Source organism: Sinohyriopsis cumingii, chromosome 7 (genome assembly GCF_028554795.1).
Source record: "Sinohyriopsis cumingii isolate HCF-2022 chromosome 7, ASM2855479v2, whole genome shotgun sequence".
In the NCBI taxonomy this organism is placed as follows: domain Eukaryota; kingdom Metazoa; phylum Mollusca; class Bivalvia; order Unionida; family Unionidae; genus Sinohyriopsis; species Sinohyriopsis cumingii.
In genome coordinates this window covers 127072308-127091616 of record NC_142967.1, presented here as the reverse complement: position 1 = coordinate 127091616, position 19309 = coordinate 127072308, and the positions used below count along the sequence as shown (strand labels likewise).

General features: G+C 34.6%; 1 protein-coding gene and 1 long non-coding RNA gene across 6 annotated transcripts in view; one reads left to right on the top strand and one right to left on the bottom strand.

Moving 5' to 3' along the window:
• The window catches only part of LOC149796087 (roundabout homolog 2-like), a 394782-nt gene that overhangs the window by 192407 nt on the left and 183066 nt on the right, over positions 1 to 19309 (bottom strand). The gene's annotated exons all lie outside the window — the stretch shown is intronic.
• On the top strand, positions 1598 to 18454 carry LOC149796088 (uncharacterized). The gene is made up of 3 exons (XR_016422165.1): positions 1598 to 1705; positions 4160 to 4725; positions 15451 to 18454. It is a non-coding gene; the product is annotated as an uncharacterized LOC149796088 (long non-coding RNA).

Sequence of the window (19309 nt, the reverse complement as noted above, 5' to 3'; positions counted from 1 at the left end):
TGTCCACATTATATTCCATTTCACCATGTCTACATTATATTCCATTTCACCATGTCTACTCTATATTCCGCTTCACCATGTCTACATTACATTCCACTTCACCATGTCTACATTATATTCCACTTCACCATGTTTATATATTACATTCCATTTCACCATGTGCACATTACATTCCATTTCACCATGTCTACATTACATCCCATTTCACCATGTCTACATTATATTCAATTTCACCATGTCCACATTATATTCCATTTCACCATGTGTACAATGGTAACGTCTCATTAGAGTGCAAACCATTAGAGCTTATCCTACTTGAGCTAATCTTATCAGGGCGCATCCCATTAGAGCGTGAAGAACTAGTATCACTAGAGCGCGAACAATGAAAACACATCTGTTAACTGCAACTTTATATTTATTTTAAATAGGTTGATTCAATATCGGGAATGAAAAGTAGCCCAGCTACGAAACCTCCGAATGCCTCGACAAATTTTTATGAATTATTACAATGAAGTCTTGTCGAGTTTCCGTATCCCCCATAGTGTGGGTGTTTGTTTTTCTGTAACTAATCAAAAGAATTTTGAAGAAACAAGGTATTTATTATTCTCATTGGGGGGGGGGGTTGCTCATTGATCTTTGCATTTGATTATTTTATGATGTGTCATATTCCTACTGTCCCTGGAGCTGGTCTCTTTGTTTTCCTTCCTGGTATATTTCTTTATGACATATACTGCCTTCTTCAGACACTAGGTCTTGCGACTGGTTTCTATATCATGGTCCCTAAATTATAGTGATCCTGACCAAGGATCAATCTATTACAGTATTGTGTTTGTGTTATATATGTATCTATATTGTTTTATTCATGTAATATCGTGTTTGTGCTGGGAATGACCACTTTATATATTTTAATTTGCATTACATTTTTTATCTACTTGTTTATTTGCGTACAAAAAAGAATAAACTGGTGTAAGGTATAATAGTTGTATAAAATTATGTGCATTGATGGTTCTCTGGTTTTTGTCTAGTAATTATTTTCTAATAGTGATGAGACCGCCGTTTTTGTACATATTATAATATATATATAACATCAAACGTGATGGCAATTCAATCTTGTTGAACTTAATTTTTTTCTCCGTGCCCTATTGTGAATGCACTCTAGTGAGATTTTTTTGCGCCCTAATGGGATTAGCCCTAATGAGAATTTTTTTTTCAGCGCCTCACTAAGTGGCGCTCAAATGGGATGCGCTCTAGTGAGACCAAACTGTGTACATTATATTCCATTTCACCAGATCTACCTTATATTACATTTTACCACATCTATACTAGCGTGGGTACGTGGGAAAGCCTGCCAGTAGCTTCTCGTGGGTCGGTGGTTCTTCCCTGGATTTTTCAGGGTTCTTCCTCCACCATTAATACTGGCCGCCATGTATAGCCTATCGTGTGCTGAAAAATGGCGTTAAACACTACTACAACAATAACAACAACCACATCTATATGTTTTTGATGTTTTGGGTTTAATGCCATTCTTCAGCACATGATAGGCTGTACATGGCAGCCAGTATATCTGGTGGAGGATGAACCCAGAAAAATCCTGGGAGGAACCACCAACCCACGGGAAGCCATTGGCAAGCTTTCATACATGCTCAAGACGGCTAAGACTGAGACTTGAATCCACATAGAGGAGAAATTTTGGTGATCTGTAAAGGTGATTATATTCCATTTTACCAAGTCTACATTATATTACTTTTTACCAAGTCTACATTGTATCATTATATTTCATTTTACCAAGTCTACATTATATTACATTTTACCAAGTCTACATTGTATTCCATTTTACCAAGTCTACATTATATTACATTTACAAAGTCTGCATTGTATTCCATTTTACCAAGTCTACATCATATTCCATTTTACCCTGTCTACATCATATTCCATTTTACCAAGTCTACATTATATTCCATTTTACCATGTCTACATCATATTCCATTTTACCATGTCTACATCATATTCCATTTTACCAAGTCTACATTATATTCCATTTTACCAAGTCTACATTGTATCATTATATTTCATTTTACCAAGTCTACATTATACTACATTTTACCATGTCTACATCATATTCCAATTTACAATGTCTACATCATATTCCATTTTACCAAGTCTATATTATATTCCATTTTACCAAGTCTACATCATATTCCATTTTACCATGTCTACATCATATTCCATTTTACCAAGTCTACATTATATTCCATTTTACCAAGTCTACATTGTATAATTATATTTCATTTTACCAAATCTACATTATATTACATTTTACCATGTCTACATCATATTCCAATTTACAATGTCTACATTGTATCATCATATTCCATTTTACCATGTCTACATCATATTCCATTTTACCAAGTCTACATTATATTCCATTTTACCATGTCTACATTATATTCCATTTTACCATGTCTACATCATATTCCAATTTACAATGTCTACATTGTATCATCATATTCCATTTTACCATGTCTACATCATATTCCATTTTACCATGTCTACATCATATTCCATTTTACCAAGTCTACATTATATTCCATTTTACCAAGTCTACATTGTATCATTATATTCCATTTTACCAAATCTACATTGTATTCCATTTTACCAAGTCTACATTATATTCCATTTTACCAAGTCTACATCATATTCCATTTTACCATGTCTACATCATATTCCATTTTACCAAGTCTACATTATATTCCATTTTACCAAGTCTACATTGTATCATTATATTTCATTTTACCAAGTCTACATTATATTACATTTTACCATGTCTACATCATATTCCAATTTACAATGTCTACATTGTATCATTATATTCCATTTTACCAAGTCTACATTATATTACATTTTACCATGTCTACATCATATTCCAATTTACAATGTCTACATTGTATCATTATATTCCATTTTACCATGTCTACATTATATTCCATTTTACCAAGTCTACATTGTATCATTATATTACATTTTACCATGTCTACATCATATTCCATTTTACCATGTCTACATCATATTCCAATTTACAATGTCTACATTGTATCATTATATTCCATTTTACCAAGTCTACATTATATTCCATTTTACCATGTCTACATCATATTCCATTTTACCAAGTCTACATTATATTCCATTTTACCATGTCTACATTATATTCCATTTTACCATGTCTACATCATATTCCATTTTACCAAGTCTACATTATATTCCATTTTACCAAGTCTACATTGTATCATTATATTCCATTTTACCAAGTCTACATTGTATTCCATTTTACCAAGTCTACATTATATTCCATTTTACCAAGTCTACATCATATTCCAATTTACAATGTCTACATTGTATCATTATATTCCATTTTACCAAGTCTACATTATATTACATTTTACCATGTCTACATCATATTCCAATTTACAATGTTTACATTGTATCATTATATTCCATTTTACCATGTCTACATTATATTCCATTTTACCAAGTCTACATTGTATCATTATATTACATTTTACCATGTCTACATCATATTCCATTTTACCATGTCTACATCATATTCCAATTTACAATGTCTACATTGTATCATTATATTCCATTTTACCAAGTCTACATTGTATTCCATTTTACCAAGTCTACATTATATTCCATTTTACCAAGTCTACATTATATTCCATTTTACCATGTCTACATCATATTCCATTTTACCAAGTCTACATTATATTCCATTTTACCAAGTCTACATTGTATCATTATATTCCATTTTACCAAGTCTACATTGTATTCCATTTTACCAAGTCTACATTATATTCCATTTTACCATGTCTACATCATATTCCATTTTACCATGTCTACATCATATTCCATTTTACCAAGTCTACATTATATTCCATTTTACCAAGTCTACATTGTATCATTATATTTCATTTTACCAAGTCTACATTATATTACATTTTACCATGTCTACATCATATTCCAATTTACAATGTCTACATTATATTACATTTTACTATGTTACTTACTAGTATGAAGAAATTAAAATTATGTTGTTACCGTACTAAAGTGAACTGGACATATAAAAAGAACTCTCAGCTGCTCATTCTCTTTTACATCACAGCGAGTGAGAGGGATCCTGACATCAATCAATTCTATCACAGCGAGTGAAAGGGATCCAGACATCAATCAGTTCTATCACAGCGAGTGAGAGGGATCCTGATATCAATCAATTCTATCACAGCGAGTGAAAGGGATCCTGATATCAATCAATTCTATCACAGCGAGTGAAAGGGATCCTGATATCAATCAATTCTATCACAGCGAGTGAAAGGGATCCAGACATCAATCAATTCTATCACAGCAATGAGAGGGATCCTGACATCAATCAATTCTATCACAGTGAGTGAGAGGGATCCTGGACATCGATAAATTCTGTCACAGCAAGTGAGAGGGATCCTGACATCAATCATCACAGCGAGTGAGAGGGATCCTGACATCAATCAATTCTATCACAGTGATTGAGAGGGATCCTGACATCAATCAATTCTATCACAGCGAGTGAGAGGGATCCTGACACCAATCAATTCTATCACAGCGAATGAGAAGGATACAGATATCGATCAATGCTATCACAGCATGTGAGAGGGATCCCAACATCAATTAATACTATCACCTGGACACAAATCAGTATGTAGATAAACATGTATCTTCAAATCTATCAGAAAACCACTTGTAGTTATATTTATGGGAAAGAGTAAGTGGGGATTATATTTCTGAAATTGCCTGATTGCTATTAATTTCAAGAAGCACTGATTCGTTTAATACTCACATTTGAATTTTTTAATTTGTGATTTGGTTTGAATTGTGTTTGTTTTTTTATTTATTTTTTGCATTTCATAGTGAATGATATTAAAACATTCCTAAACTTGACCACAAGTTAGTCAAGGTTAACTATATTGGCAATATTGTTGGTAGAAAGGGATGTCTCTCTTAAAATTAACTTCAATGGCATCATTGAGCAGTTCATTGTGTTAAAAGCTCAGAAAACTTATCATCTTTAAATTGCTGTGTAAACATATTTTTGTAAGCAAACAGTCTATAAATAAGTCAATTTTGTTACAATTAATGGTTTCTGTACATGTTTAACAGTAATAAGTTTGATGGGAAATTAATGGCTCTAATATGGAAATGACAGACATGCTTAAAATGGTGCTTGATTGTTCTGTGTGAATGGTAGAATTAATATGCTAGGAAAAGCCACCAAATGGCATTGAATTGCAGGAAAATCCATTGGTGCTGGCCATCCTGGGCCTCATTAAGGGAGCTAACAGCACTCCCCATAACCCATAAAAACAGTAGAAGAGAGCACTAGTCCCCTCCATCAACCCTCCCCCTTTGGGCCATCATCGTTGCCCTGGGCAAAATTTATGCCACTGGCCCTGGGCACCATTTACCCTGTGAATTCAAAAAAGTGCTTCATAGGTTTCCCCATACCATTTTACATCCTGACCACATGGGGATTTAACTTAATGTGCTCAAAAAGATTTGTATTTCCTGGCCACTTCCTACCAAACATAAACCAATACGACTTGCTTCCAGGCTCTTCAATTATTATGGCACATAACACTCCAACAGTATCAAATGTGTGTGACATCCTGTTAACTAACACTCCAATAGTATCAAATGTGTGTGACATCCTGTTAACTAACACTCCAATAGTATCAAATGTGTGTGACATCCTGTTAACTAACACTCCAATAGTATCAAATGTGTGTGACATCCTGTTAACTAACACTCCAATAGTATCAAATGTGTGACATACTGTTAACAAAGACTCCAATAGTATCAAATGTGTGTGACATCCTGTTAACTAACACTCCAATAGTATCAAATGTGTGTGACATTCTGTTAACACTCCAATAGTATCAAATGTGTGTGACATTCTGTTAACTAACACTCCAATAGTATCAAATGTGTGTGACATTCTGTTAACTAACACTCCAATAGTATCAAATGTGTGACATTCTGTTAACTAACACTCCAATAGTATCAAATGTGTGTGACATCCTGTTAACTAACACTCCAATAGTATCAAATGCGTGTGACATTCTGTTAACTAACACTCCAATAGTATCAAATGTGTGTGACATTCTGTTAACTAACACTCCAATAGTATCAAATGCATGTGACATTCTGTTAACTAACACTCCAATAGTATCAAATGTGGTGACATCTTGTTATGTAACACTTTTATGGTATAATATTCTTATCTACTGGTTCACATACAGAATAAAGCCATGGCAGCTCAGTTGGTAAGGCTGGACTCATAATTTATGGGTAAAAGGTTCGATACAGACCCAAGACATGTGCCTTGATGTGTCATTGTGCAAGGCACTTAGCTCCCATTCACTCAGCATGATTCAGCCAATTGACCATTAAAAACCAATCAAATCCAAGTGCTTCATAACCCATGGCTAACTTTACAGTCAATTAAGTGCTAATATGCCATTAAAAACCAATCAAATCCAAGTGCTTCATAACCCTTGGCTAGCTGTACAGTCAATAATATTTACCACATGCATTTTTTTCTTCATTTTCCACAAAGCTTGTATACAGTAATATTTTAAAATGTAATTTACATTTTCTGAATTATGATAATACCATTTTCCTTCAAATCCAATGTTCTACAACCACGGTTGAGACAACAGTGAATACATCCACTCTCCTGCAACCTCAGCTGAGACTGGATAACAATAAACACATCCAACCAGACCTACAACCTCAGCTGAGACTGGATAACAATAAACACATCCACTCTCCTGCAACCTCAGCTGAGACTGGATAACAATAAACACATCCAACCAGACCTACAACCTCTGCTGAGACTGGATAACAATAAACACATCCAACCAGACCTACAACCTCAGCTGAGACTGGATAACAATAAACACATCCACTCTCCTGCAACCTCAGCTGAGACTGGATAACAATAAACACATCCATCCAGACCTACAACCTCAGCTGAGACTGGATAACAATAAACACATCCACTCTCCTGCAACCTCAGCTGACACTGGATAACAATAAACACATCCAACCAGACCTACAACCTCTGCTGAGGTTGTTCACTGTAATCCAGTTATGACTGAGGTATTAGGACAGTTGATGTGTTCATTGTAATCCAGTTATGACTGAGGTTTTAGGACAGGTTTGAGGTTTTGGATTACAATGAACACATCAACTGTCCTAAATCCTCAGTCATAACTGGATAACAATGAACACATCAACTGTCCTAAAACCTCAGTCATAACTGGATAACAATGAACATATCAGCTGTCCTAAAACCTCAGTCATAACTGGATAACAATGAACAACACATCAACTGTCCTAAAACTTCAGTCATAACTGGGTTATAATGAACACATTGACTGTCCTAAAACCTCAGTCATAACTGGATTACAATGAACACATCAACTGTCCTAATACCTCAGTCATAACTGGATTACAATGAACAACACATAAACTGTCCCAAATCCTCAGTCATAACTGAATTACAATGAACAGCTTTTACCAAGGTCGTGACAGAAAAAAGATGCCAGCTTAGGACAGATTAGAAAATCTGCAAAAATTGGTTATGAAAATTCTGATATCAAGTCAGAATTTTCACTGACCCAATTCTCTATCATGCAAATGAACATAACTATTGAACAAATTTCCTTTTTCTACATTAAAAAACAGCATGAAAATAGAGTCTATCATTTGCAAAATTCCATGTGTAAAAATGACACCAGATGTGTGCCTTATTTCCATCTGTCATACTGACTACTGATTAGCAATACTCTCCTAACCTACCATTTGTAGCCTGGAAACAAATATTATATTCTAAGTTTTGTTTACCACCCAACTAAATATAGTACAATATACAGTAACTGTACAGATGGACTGATCTACATAGCATCATTATTGTAGAGCAGTGCTGTCCGACCAACAGCCCGCGATCTGATTTTAAATGGCCTGCTAGTCGCTGCTTTTCAGTTTTCTGCTGCGGCCCTCAGCTTCAAGAAAAACATTTTTCAAAATGGTTGGACAGCACTGCTGTAGAGTAACAGTTATGTCCTCCAACCCTCCAAAGCAAAGACCAACTGTAGCAGATAAACTTATGTAGTGCAATTGAGAGGAGACAGAATGCTAGTGTATTCAACTGGCACAGGATTTTCTCTGGCATAATTCTAGTTTATTAAATTCACTATGGGCTTTATGTTGTGCAATGCTAGTCTATTCAGTTAATCTAAGGCTTTATGTGGTGCACTGCTTGTCTATTCAGTTCATTTAGGGCTTTATATGGTGCACTGCTAGTCTATTAAATTCACTTAGGGCTTTACATGGTGCACTGCTAGTCTATTCAATTCACTTAGGGCTTTATGGGGTGCACTGCTAGTCTATTCAGTTAATTTAGGGCTTTATGTGGTGCACTGCTAGTCTATTCAGTTCATTTAGGGCTTTATGTGGTGCACTGCTAGTCTATTCAATTCACTTAGGGCTTTATGTGGTACAATTTTAATCTATTCAATTCACTTAGGGCTTTACATGATACAATTCTAGTCTAGGGGTTTATGTGGTGCACTGCTAGTCTATTCAATTCATTTAGGGCCTTATGTGGTGCACTGCTAGTCTATTCAATTCATTTAGGGCTTTATGTGGTCACTGCTAGTCTAGGGCTTTATGTGGTACAATTCTAGTCTAGGGCTTTATGTGGTGCAATTCTTGTCTAGGGCTTTATGTGGTGCAATTTACATGAGATATAATGCAAGTCTATTTACTTGGGATTTTAATTTTAAAAAACTTTTCTGCCAGCACTGTATCTGGTCATCAAAGACAAGATTCAACTGACTTAATCAATTATGTTCATCCTTGTGCAATGCTGTCAAATTAGAATGCAGTCAATGCAATTACCTGTTTAATGCTTCTTTGCCTTGCTGATTTCTATGACAGTAACTTGCTGACACCTGAACAATTTTACCTATATAAAATATACAAAATCCTTGTTTACTGAACTGAACACCTGGACACTTTTACCATAAGCATGTACAAAATATTTGATTAAGCCCACCAACTGGACATTTTAAACTATATAACATGGGCAAGTTCTGTTGATTGGACTAAAACATATGGGCATTTGAAACTATACAACATGGACAAGTTATGTTGATTGGACTAAAACATATGGGCATTTGAAACTATACATGGACAAGTTCTGTTCATTGGACTAAAACATGGGCATTTGAAACTATACAACATGGACAAGTTCTGTTGATTGAACTCAAATATATGGGCATTTGAAACTATACAACATGGACAAGTTATGTTGATTGGACTTAAACATATGGGCATTTGAAACTATACAACATGGACAAGTTCTGTTGATTGGACTAAAACATATGGGCATTTGAAGCTATACAACATGGACAAATTCTGTTGATTGGAATAAAACATATGGGCATTTGAAACTATACAACATGGACAAGTTCTGTTGATTGGACTCAGCACCTGGGGAGTTTTGCCTACATAACATGACCAAAGACCTTTTTCTGTAACTTTTCCATTTCTTGTTCAATTTTGAAAATAAATTATTAACAGCTCAGTCGAGTAAGTATTTTGACTTAACATCGGTAATCTTAAAGACACAGGCAGAGTAATGTCCGTTGAGTAAGTATTCCAACTTTAAATCAGTAATCTTAAAGAAACAGGCAGAGTAATGTCAGTTGAGTAATTGTTCTGACTTAACATCAGTAATCTTAAAGAAACAGGCAGAGCAATGTCAGCTGAGTAAGTATTTTGACTTAAAATCAGTCATCTTAAAGACACAGTAGTACCAGTAAAAGCAGTGATGGTAGTAGTAGTAGTAGTAGTAACTGTAGTAGATGCAGTAGCAGTGGTAGTTATAAACCAATTAGAAAAATGTTTTCTAAATGAATGAGAACCCATATTTGTGAAAAACAGGTGCAGAACAAAATCCCCTCTACCAGTCAAAGTTTTAACATTCTTTAAAGTGTCACAAATAGACTGGCCTTTTTGAAACTAGATAGAGGAAAAAAGGAAGAAATGTGACATATCAATGTACCTGATATTTAATTTAATTATGGAATTTCATGTTTATCCAGAAAAATTATAGCTTAACTTTTAAGTACATCCCAAAATATAACAATAATAGTCAAATACTGTAAACTCAGTACTTATGAAAGTCAGGTGATGAAGTACATGTACATGCAATTAGTCTTTAGGTCAAAACAATAATTAGGCATTTTAATCTCTTTGTGTATTAAGATCATAAATCTAACCCACACATGACGCATCTTTCATTTACTAAAGGGAAGCCAACACAAAACCTCGAAGTGCCCAAGCCACACACAAAGAACTACATTTGTAATGGTTGCAATAGTTTGAAAAAGAGCTCAATGTAGACTGGGGAAGGGGATTATATCCTATCTTTCATTTTGCTGGGGAATTTTTGTCCTAGGGAGATTGGAGGTAGATGGGGTCTGCCTGTACCCTGTGACAACCATTCCATTCAGAATTCTCAATTGAAAGCTTGCCATACTTAATTAACTTGTTCTACTGTCCATTCATTACTGTATAAATGTACAATACAGAATGAAGCCAGACAATGATAACACACCGCATACATCATAAGACACCTTAGTGACCATGATGTCTATGTCCTATGCATTAATTCTCTCCCCCTCCCCCCACATAGTTTTAAGAAAACATACAAACTCTTAAAATCACAATTGTGATGAACATAAAGGTTTTGAAGGTGTACCATTCTGTTTTGTAAACTAAAGCTCTAACAAAACACCTGCTGAGAGAACAATGGCATCAAAGACAGAGGTGAGATAAACATATAGATATACACCTGACAATATGTGCCAGACAATGGTGTTATTCAATACAGGCCATTATATCCTGCTTCAGATGAGGTCAAGGATTTCCTGTAAATGGCTTACAGTGCAATAAGCTGGATGACAATAAGCCTTCTTAACTCCATTGTTTTCTGTGGACAGGGATTGTATTAACTATGCACCTATCTCTGTGTGGTCATCTTTTTCATTGTGCATTCCATTTAATTATGAGACTGGCTAGTGGAATGAAAGCCTATATGAAATAGATTAATAACGTTGGTATCAATAATAATTAATTACCATATAAAACTCATTAGAAAAACCTGATGGTTCATAGTTATAATTAAATTGATACAGCTGTGCTTTAGATATTCATTTCATCCTGCAAAAAAAATATACACAATTCAAAACTTTATCTAACATTAAAATGGTTGTATTAAAATTGACGTAAATAGTTATATCAGTCAATAAAATCTATCTATTATATAGATAGAATACAAGTCATTACCGAATGTTGAGAAATATCTCTGTAATGGATTACCTTTTACATTCCTCTGCACTTTTCTATAATTAAATATTTTTGTCATAACTAATATACAGGTCATTTGATACAAAGCTGACACTTTGCTTCAGTGACTCCTTTTCGTAACGTCTCTTCCAGAAATAATAATCTAACGTTGATGATGAATTAGGGAAAATAATATAAAGATGAATGTTAGTGTGCCTATCCATGCTTACAAAACGTGATGCCTTGGTCTATATATGTACTATGTATTAGCTATAACAAAAACCTGTACTTGATGTCTGATTAATATACCTTAAGAATGCATTGGACTCCAATATAGTGACCTATTTTGTATGCAATACAGGATGGTGACCTATCTTGTATGCAATACAGGATGGTGACCTATTTTGTATGCAATACAGGGTGGTGGCCTAAATTGCTGAAATAAAGATACAAATTCAATCTGATCTCCACTTCTGGGATACGACACTGTTAACTATTTCAGTTGTATAACAGAGTGACTTTCTATCAGACTGTATGGTAATTATGACTTTCTATTAGAATGTATGGTAATTTTGACTTTCTATTATATTGTATGGTAATTTTGACTTTCTATTTGACTGTATAGTAATTTTGACCTTCTATTAGACTGTATGTATATTAATTTTGACTTTCTATTCAGTGTATCCCCCAGGGGTGTAAAATTGAGGGTACAAAAAAACCCTAGGTGTCAAAACTGGGGGTCAAATAAAAAATTTGGGGGTCATAAATATACTGACAAATTTTCATACGACTCGTACTTTTTCAGCTTGAAATAGGATATTGCAACTTGCACAACATACTCTCTCTCTCTCTCTCTCTAAACATACAAATACACCAACATGCACAGTCAACAAGCAAATACATTGTCCATTCAAAGAATAATTTTATTAGTTCATTTTTCTTTTAAAGTCGTACTTTTAACAGTCTCCTCAACAATATTATAGCCCAACACATTACATATAAGCCAATACAAAAAGCCAAACAAATCTTTGTAACCAATGGGAGTTAATTTACTGCCTTTCATCAAATGTGTATTATCATAGGTTTCCTTGTACTTTGTCCTAGAACACATTTATCCAAATATCAAGGAGGATACTGATTCATCTTCTTTCAAATAAGTTACACTTGAACTTTAAGATCTTTATTTTATTGCAGTAAAAGTTAAAAACCAACAAAATCTGCAATGACCCGCTGACTTTGTAATCCAAATAACGCATTTGTCTCTGCAAGTTTACTGATTTCTTTGTTGTGAAATAATGTCTTAGGTTATAATGTGTTCTCCAGATATCTTATTGCGAACAAGGGCCTATTTTTAAAATTTTTAAAATCCTGTCACAAAAGGATTATTCACTTTTGCAATCACGCGATCAGAAGTCATACCGGTAATCATAATGAATATTCCAGTCAAGGGAATAATTTTCTCCATTTTTCATTAAAGTTAGATCCACAGTTACTCTTTGTGTTCTGCTTCTTTCACTTTCTTTGCTAATGCTTTTTAGTGCATGACTTTTTAATCTGGAGATCACTTTCTAGTGCAACGAGCCTTGATGTTAAATATCTAGAACAGTTTGCTGAGCTCGATGGAAATCGCGAGAAGCTCGCGAGATATGGGGAAGCTACTCCGTCATAACATTGCCAATGCTAGTCTGGTTCATTGTTTTATATGTTTCCTGCGTTGCACTTTGCTATACGAATAGAGGAGCGCAAAGCAGGGAGCAAACAAAGCGGGGAACCAGTCAATGCCTATACGCGAAGTACATACGATGCCATCCATCGTCCAATGCATTGGGTATTAAATAAATCATGATCATATTATGAAAATCCTTTGCGTAAAAAAAACGCATGGTAACAAAATGTGTGCATCAATTTTCTCCAGCGTGCGTCCCTGATGTACAAATGTGCATAAAGGGAAACACTGCTATAAGAGTGTATGGTAATTTTGACTTTCTATTAGACTGTATAGTAATTTTGACCTTCTATTTGACTGTAAGGTAATTTTGACTTTCTATTAGACTGTATGGTAATTTTGACTTTCTATTAGACTGTATGGTAATTTTGACTTTCTATTAGACTGTACAGTAATTTTGACCTTCTATTAGACTGGATGGTACTTTTGACTTTCTATTAGACTGTATATTAATTTTAACTTTCTATTAGACTGTATGGCAATTTTGACTTTCTATTAGACTGTATGGTAATTCTGACTTTCTATTAGACTGTATGGTAATTTTGACTTTCTATTAGACTGTATGGTAATTTTGACTTTCTATTAGACTGTATAGTAATTTTGACCTTCTATTAGACTGTATGGTAATTTTGACTTTCTATTAGACTGTATATTAATTTTGACTTTCTATTAGACTGTATGGTAATTTTGACTTTCTATTAGACTGTATGGTAATTCTGACTTTCTATTTGACTGTATGGCAATTCTGACTTTCTATTAGACTGTATGGTAATTTAGACTTTCTATTAGACTGTATGGTAATTTTGACTTTCTATTAGACTGTATATTAATTTTGACTTTCTATTAGACTGTATGGTAATTTTGACTTTCTATTAGACTGTATGGTAATTCTGACTTTCTATTTGACTGTATGGCAATTCTGACTTTCTATTAGACTGTATGGTAATTTAGACTTTCTATTAGACTCTATGGGGAAAATCATCTTAGAAATTACTCTACTTATTGAAACTTTGCCTCCATGTTACAAAGTTTGTCAGTGGGGTTTAACTCATTCGGCCCTGCAGGTTTTTGTCATTTTCGCCTGAAATGCGAGTAGGAAAGACATTTTGGGGGCTGTTTCTGAATACATCAAAATACATCAGTTTCAACAGACTTTCCATGAGACTAATGCCTAGTTGTATTAGAAACATTGTTTTCCATTGGTTATTTTGCTTGTGCATGAGCAGAAGGGTAAAAGTTGGATTTTTTTTTTTTTTCTTCTTTTGTTTAATTTGCTTAATGGACCCATCATTTTGTATGGAGACCACTCTTTATTCCAAATGCCCACCTTATCCTAGTTTTTGCAAAGGTTCACCTGTCTGTGTGCAGTTCAGGCTTGTCTGCCTTAAATCTGAGGCCAAAAGGTCTAAAATCTGGACACAAAATCGCATTGACCACAAGCGCATTTTGGGTGGGAAAAAAACAGGTCCAAAAAATTAGGCTTTCCCTCTGTATTTTGTAGTGCAACTAGAACTTCCAGATTATTTGGTATCATTGTAGAGCTATATCTGTCTGCTTTTTTGTAATAACACCCACTTTGGTGTATCTTAAATGACCTTGATGCTGCAGAGCTTGGAAATAGGGTACAGCCTCATCACGCCTACCAGTAAAATTTGGGCCAAATGAGTTAAGACACTATCTGCTGGTGCTATTTTAGGCATGATGTCATTATGCATTGTGTCATGTCTGCCTCATTCAAAATCTGCCCTGTTTAATGGCAGAAACAAAAATGTGTACAAATAAAGCTAGTGTTGAAATGGAAGACCTTAAATATTTATGTTGGTTTCAAACAGCACTGTGAATGTTACCTGATGCTACATTTATAAATGCTTTAAGTAATACAAATGAATTCACTAATGACAATTTCATCCCATTATTTTCTCTATTAATGCAGACATACATTAAACTCATGCTCGATTGGCAAAGCCCCCATAATATTGAAACTGTTGCCATGTTATTAAATGGTGTTGTCAAATGCTGCCGTCTTGTCAAATGCTGGCATGTCATTAAATGGTGTTGTTAAATGCTGCCATGTTGTCAAATGTTGTTAAATGCTGCCATGTCAAATGGTGTTGTCAAATCCTGCCATGTTGTCAAATGGTGTTTGCTGCAGTATACACAGGCTTCAGCATCCTGGCTGATTTCTGATCTAAAACTATTTTAGTAATTTGTCTTCAACACTGTTTAGTTTTATAAAATGTTTTCTTTTCTCCTGAAAGATCTTTTCTTTATTATTACAGAAAAAGTTATGACTGCAAATTACACACGACAGAAGCAAGTGATCGTTAAAAGATGTCACTGTTGCAGTCTTATTCCAATCCCAGGTCACTCTTCTCAGTTGATGAAAATTTAAATTAAACAAGCCTTGAACTTTCCAGATTAATGGAATGCAGATTTAGTGAAAAAAGAGTGGTATAAGATCATTTAAACCCATGTGAAAATAGTTTTCTTTATATTTTGGAACCTTAGCACAGGAACATTCCTTACCATGCAGAATACCATCTGAAACAACTGTAACAAAGCCTGCCTCAATGAGATTCAACTTTCCATTCAAAAAACAGACAACAGCTAAAACATCTTGTCAACTTAACACTCCTTATTCAAACTTTGTCAATATTTTAACCCAAAATATACATTCTCCTCTTCAACAAACTTAAATGTCAAGGAAAAATCTGTAATAATTCATAATAAATTAAGAATACTTTCTTTAGATTTCTTGGCAAAATGGCAATAATGCAGGAAACAAGATTAAGTCATTAATCTTTCTGAGTCCCAGCCTAGCTGATCATGAAGTCGTTAAGAAGTCACATACAGTGTCTGGTAAGAAAGATGTGATCTACTACAAACAGCATACAGCAGACATTTCCATGTGTGAAAACAACTGCCTAAAAACAGCATACAGCAGACATTCTCATGTGTGAAAAACAATTGCCTAAAACAGCATACAGCAGACTTTTACATGTGTGAAAACAATTGCATAAAAACAGCATACAGCAGACATTCTCATGTGTGAAAATAGCCTAAAAACAGCATACATCAGACATTTTCATGTGTGAAAACAACTGCCTAAACACAGCATACATCAGACATTTTCATGTGTGAAAACAACTGCCTAAACACAGCATACATCAGACATTTTCATGTGTGAAAACAATTGCCTAAAAACAGCACACAGCAGACATTCTCATGTGTGAAAACAATAGCCTAAAACAGCATACAGCAGACTTTTACATGTGTGAAAACAATTGCCTAAAAACTGCATACAGCAGACATTTCCATGTGAAAGTTTTTTTATACTTACCAATAAATTTGATCAACATGCAAAGAATATAAATTAAATTTGGCATGAATGCATCAGGAACCAGGCAGAGATGTAATGGATTTCTGTTTTAGATAAGCTAATAATTATTCTCATTCATGCAAACAATTTTGACAAAAAGGAAAACTATTTTCTTCTGCAATCGTTATCAAATAAATGAATGATATTGCAAATTTTTTGAAGTCAAGAATTCTCTCTAATAGTGGATAGCTTTTCCATGAAGAAACAAAGAACATGAATCATCCAGCTGCCTGGTATTACAGATTGCTTGGGAAAGTTGCAAAATTCTCAGAATACCCTAATACTACATCCAAATATTCCTATAATTCTCTAATACTACAGCACAAAATTCCCATAATAACCTAAAACTATATCACAAGATTCCCATAATACCCTAACACTGCAGCACAAAATTCAATACCCCAACACTACAGCACAAAATTCAATACCCCAACACTACAGCACAAAATTCAATACCCCAACACTACAGCACAAAATTCAATACCCCAACACTACAGCACAAAATTCAATACCCCAACACTACAGCACAAAATTCAATACCCTAGCACTACAGCACAAAATTCAATACCCCAACACTACAGCACAAAATTCAATACCCTAGCACTACAGCACAAAATTCAATACCCCAACACTACAGCACAAAATTCAAACAATACCCTAACACAACTGCACAAAATTCAAATAAATACCTATCTGCATTCACTGCATGCAGGCATACCCTCACACTACAGCACAAATTCCCATAATACCCTAATAATACCGTACTAAAAACCCCATAATACTCTGACACTACACCACAAGATTCCCATAATACCCTAACACTAAACCACAAAATTCCCATAATACCCTAACATGACAGTACAAGATTCCAATATTACCATAATAACACAGCAAAAGTTCCCATGATACCCTAACACTACAGCAAAAAATTCCCACAATACCCTAACATGATAGTACAAGATTCCCATAATACCCTAACAATACAGCAAAAATTCCCATGATATCCTAACACTACAGCAACAAATTCCCATAATACCATAACACTACAGCAAACAATTCTCAATACCATAACACTACAACACAACATTCCCTAACCTTATTGGAGGCATTATATATGTTGAGTAAAATTTTACCCCCTAAATAAAAAACAATTTCTGATTAGTCACTGATGAAACAATAAATGACTTTTCCTTGCACACCACAAACTGAGGAATGAAATTCTATTGTCTTGGTACAGGCACTTCATGAATGTCACCTCCAGACTATGGCATGGAATATTGGCTTATTGATTCAGTGCACTCCTCCATGCAGTTTAATGGCTTGAGTCAGGCAAGAAAACATTCCATTCTGCACACAAATGCAGGGCTCTTGCCATTGCTTTAGACATCTAAGCATGGTGCTTTTGACATCTGGACATCATGATTTTCATATCCAGTAATGGTTTGTACTTGTCCATTCATGAGTCACCTTCATTTTCAGTAATTTGAATTCTAATGCAACATATAATTTATAATTATATTTAGCCATTCATAAAAACTCTAAACTGCACAGGTAAAAATCTACCATCAGCTAATATGTCAGCAGGTTATGGTCTCCCTGATAGTTCCAGGATGTACAAGAGGTTCAATGCATCATTCTGCAATGTTATACATAAAAGTATATGTAATAGATGATCTTAAACCATTAAAAAACACTGCAATTGACACAATTTCTGACTTTAAGAATTGTGCCCTTTTTCCCTTGCTATTGTCTCTTCTTCTTGTTTGTTTTTGGCAAGATTATTACCTTGTATATTTTGTTTCCTCACATATATTTACTTTAGGATGGATTAGCTTCCTGAGAATAAAGGCAAGGTGTTTGATTTAATCAGTTTTTTTTTTTAAAATTAGCTTTCACACTACCGATTGTGCATATATACATATACACACACATATAAATACCTATCTGCATACACTGCATGCATACACACACACACATATAAATGCCTATCTGCATTCACTGCATGCATACACACACATATAAATACCTATCTGCATACACTGCATGCATACACACACACATATAAATACCTATCTGCATTCACTGCATGCATACACACACACACACACACACACACACACACACACACATATAAATACCTATCTGCATACACTGCATGCATACACACATATAAATACCTATCTGCATACACTGCATGCATACACACACACATATAAATACCTATCTGCATTCACTGCATGCACACACACACACACACACACACATAAATACCTATCTGCATACACTGCATGCATACACACACACATATACATTGTGCTAGTTTCAAATTCACTTCATAGAACAAGATCTACCTGTGCATTATACATCAGCATATCTGAATCTATAATGCTTACAGATATGTACACATCACATATTCTCATGGGTCAGTGGTTCTTTCCGGGGTTTTCCCGGGTTCTTCCTCTACCATTAATACTGGCCGCCATGTATACCCTATTGTGTGCTGAAAAATGGCGTTAAACCCTACAACAACAACACATCACATAAGATCAATCTATAATGGTGTAGATCAAACAAGACCAATCTATAATGGGTGCAGGTCACAAAAGATCAATCTATAATGCTTACAGATAGGTGTATATCACATACCGGTAAGACTAATCTATAATGGGTGCAGGTCACAAAAGTTCAATCTATAATGCTTACAGATAGGTGCAGTACACATAAGACCAATCTATAATGCTTACAGATAGGTGCAGATC